The following is a 3,606-nucleotide window of genomic DNA, read 5'->3' as shown; positions in this document are numbered from 1 at the left end:
TTTTTTGGTTGGGGGGATATATTTAGTAGAGATGGGGTTTCGCCATTTTGGCCACACTGGTCTCGAACTCCTGACCTCAGGTGATCCGTCCGCCTTGGCCTCCCAAAGTGCTGGGATTACAGGCGTGAGCCGCCGCGCCCGACCACTTTTTTTTACTATTTTAAATCAAATATCTTTTCGTTTGTTTGTTTGTTTATTCTGTGCCTATGCTTACCCAGACAATTTCTTCATTGATTTTCCCCCGCCTTGGGCAGGCTTCCACTCTTCAGACCCTTTCCTGCACAACTTTGTCCCTGAGCATAGGTCCTGGACGAAAAAGAAGGGACATCGCCTGGAGAAATATTGCATCAAGAAAGGTGCGGCTGTGAAGAATAGGTATCAGTGTCTCCCTTAGGCCCTCAGTTCGGCAATCTTGGTAATGCCCTGTCCCATGCCTGCGAACGCGATTCAGCCTCAATCTCCCCGTCCCGCCCCATGATCGCACCAAGAAGAGCGTGCGAGCCTCCCTGCTACAGACTGACACTAAGAAACCAGATTTGAAAGGGATCCCAGACAAACGTTAAACATGCAACAAGAGGGAGAGGGTGTAAGGAAGAGACATTCTTGGGGCGGTGTCTGATAAAACAGATGTCTCTCCTTTCCAGGTGTTTCTCAATTTGATCCCCGACGCCTGGGGCATTGTGGAGGAACTTGCAAAGAAAATCGAGGTGTCGCAGGAAAGAGAATACACACAAGCAAAAGACACCTTAATTTGTGGTATTCTCAATATTTATCTTACAGAAGTGTATCGACGATGGACAATGTGCGATGTGATGGGTGCTGGGAACTCAACGAACTCTTCACGCGCCTAGACCTCATTGGATCCACTTTCTCTTGGCTGTGAACCGGTAAAAAAGCGGTGGGTGTGGGGGACGGTCCAAAGGATTCGGAGCTCCCTAAAATGCTACTCAAACTTTAGCGTGCTGGAGAATCCCTGAGAAGGAGTGTTATACCCAGTTTTCTGGGACTTACCTCCAGTGATTTTAGGTCGATTCTTTGATGAGGCCCATTAATTTTTGGCTGGGTGATGCCAAGCAGACTGTAAGCAGCACTGTATTCGTGCATTTTCTTTTATCGTCCACTTTTTGCAACTAACACTAACAGAGAACTTCCACGGTAGAAGGCAAAAAATTGAGCGTCTACCAGGGGTGAGACTCACAGTCTTATATCACTGGGCTTTAACCAACCGAGGTAATTCCCTTCTACTTTCAAGATTTTTATTTTTGTTTTCGTTTTTAATAATTTGTAGTTTCGTCGCATTGTTTTGTTCTATTCTGTGGTGGCTTTATCATAGAAAGACAACACCAACATGGGCGTGGTGGTGTGACCCTGTAACTATACCCAGCTACTCAGGAGGCTGAGGCGGAAGGATCGCTTAAGGCCGGGAACAGAAGGCCAGCTTGGACAACAGAGTGAGACCCTTGTCTCTAATCAAATAAATAAATTTTTTGAAAAAGACATCTCCCCTTAAACAAAATGTTCTCTTCTGAAATTGCATTCTCTTAATCTCCTGTCTTTTACTGACACTGAGAAAGAGGTTGGCTGAAAGAGATCTCTGGAAAGACAACTAAAAAAAAAATCAAATAGAGAGTATTATTCGACCCGGTGCGATGGCTCACGCCTGTAATACGAGCACTTTGGGAGGCCGAGGCAGGTGGATCGCCTGAGGTCAGGAGTTCCAGACCAACCTGACCAACATGGTGAAACCCTGTCTCTACTAACAATACAAAAATTAGCCTGGTGTAGTGGTGGCCACCTGTAATCCCAGCTACTCGGGAGGCTGAGGCAGGAGAATCATTTGAACCTGGGAGGCGGAGGTTGCAGTGAGCCGAGATGGCCCCATTGCATTCCAGCCTGGGCGATAAGAGTGAAACTCCATCTCAAAAAAAAAAGTATTACTCGACTATAAAAAGAAATGAAATTCTAATACAGGCTACAATATGAATGAACATTGAAAATATTATACTAAGGAAAAGAAGCCTTTGACCTTCGATATGATAAGCACATTGGGCCCCCATCCCACTCCACTGAAAAACTACAGAGATTGTATTTGAAGTTAAAATACTTTATTTTCCCCTGAGTATTCTAGAGCAGCACTGTCCGCAACAGCTGCTCACACATATTTCAAAAACGTAGCACAAAAACAGAAAGAGAAAAGAAATCTCATATTTTCTTGATAACATGTTTAAATGATAATATTAGGAGTTAAAATATATTAGAAGTACCTGGGTGCAGTGGTATGCTCTTGTAATCCCAGCTATTCCAGAGGCTGTGGAAAGGGGGATTTCCTGAACCTAGGAGTTTGAGACCATCACAGGCAATACAGCGAGCCCCCTTCTCTTAAAAAAAAAAAAAAAAATGAAATTAATTTCACTGGCTTAACTCTGCTTTCTTATATTACTAGAAAACTTAAAATTACCCACTATATGATATTGTATGTTAATTCTCACATCTTCTTGTGGTTATTGATGTGGTAACATCAGTAAAGTGCTATCAATTTACCAGGGGCACAGTCCCTTTGAGCAGACTCCAGACTCTATAATGCTGTTGTATTGCATTTGTTTTTCATCAATAAATACATATTTTCTTCCTTTAAACCAATTTCTTTTTTTCTTTGTGTGTGTATGTGTGTGTGTGTGTGTGTGAGAGAGAGAGAGAGAGAGAGGAGAGAGAGAGAGAGAGAAAGAAAGAGAGAGAGAGAGTCAGAGACAGAGTCTTGCTCTGTTGCCCAGGCACTCCATGGTGAAATCTTAGCTCACTGCCACCTCTGCCTCCCAGGTTCAAGAAGTTCTCCTGCCTCAGCCTCCTGAGTAGCTGGGATTACAGGCGCCTGCCACCATGCCCAGTTAATTTTTGTGTTTTTTAGTAGAGATGGGGTTTCACCATGTTGATAAGGCTGGTCTGGAACTCCTGGCCTCATGTGATCCACTCTCCTCAGCTTCCCAAAGTGCTGGGATTACAGAAGTGAGCCACTGCATCTGGCCTCTCTTACACCAATTTCTAGTGTGTAAAAATGGTAAACTCCTCATACTAAATTTCTTTTCCTGCTTTTCTTTTTTCATTCAAGAGAGCTGTATGGGTTGGCTAGTTAAAGAGCTTGCTTAGTAAACTGAAGATCCTGGATTTCAATTTGGTAGGGCTTTCTATAGGCTTTGTAATTTTTACAAGTGTAGCTCTATCTTTGTAGAATGCAGTTTAAGGAATTTATTATTGATGACATCTGTGTTATTCATTTGTTATATGGTGTGGAAAACTAAAAAGCCTGAGTCTAGTTCATCAATTTAGTTTTTGAGGGTGGCAAGAAGTCTTCAAGGAAAAAAGGAGAAAGACTGGATGGAATATGCTACATGATGGAAGCCATGTGAACAATCACTCCCTACGTGGTGTGACTAAAGCACTGTCAATTATTTATTAGGAACAAAAAAACTTTAGAATTTTCAGGTCTGGTGTGGTGGCTCATGCCTGGAACCCCAGCACTTGGGGAGGCCGAGGCGGGTGGATCACTTGAGGTCAGGAGTTCGTGACTAGCCTGGCCAAAATGGTGAAACCCTGTCTCTACTAAAAATA

General features: G+C 43.3%; 1 pseudogene; it reads left to right on the top strand.

The window, feature by feature from the left end:
* LOC105513929 overlaps positions 1–851 on the top strand; it is a 7,658-nt pseudogene extending 6,807 nt beyond the window's left edge.
* The last annotated feature ends 2,755 nt before the right edge of the window (positions 852–3,606 follow it).

The sequence above is a fragment of the Colobus angolensis genome, unplaced genomic scaffold, assembly GCF_000951035.1.
Source record: "Colobus angolensis palliatus isolate OR3802 unplaced genomic scaffold, Cang.pa_1.0 Scaffold237, whole genome shotgun sequence".
NCBI classification, from domain to species: domain Eukaryota; kingdom Metazoa; phylum Chordata; class Mammalia; order Primates; family Cercopithecidae; genus Colobus; species Colobus angolensis.
Note: the sequence above shows the minus strand (reverse complement) of the source record. Positions and strands in the feature narration are given on the sequence as shown.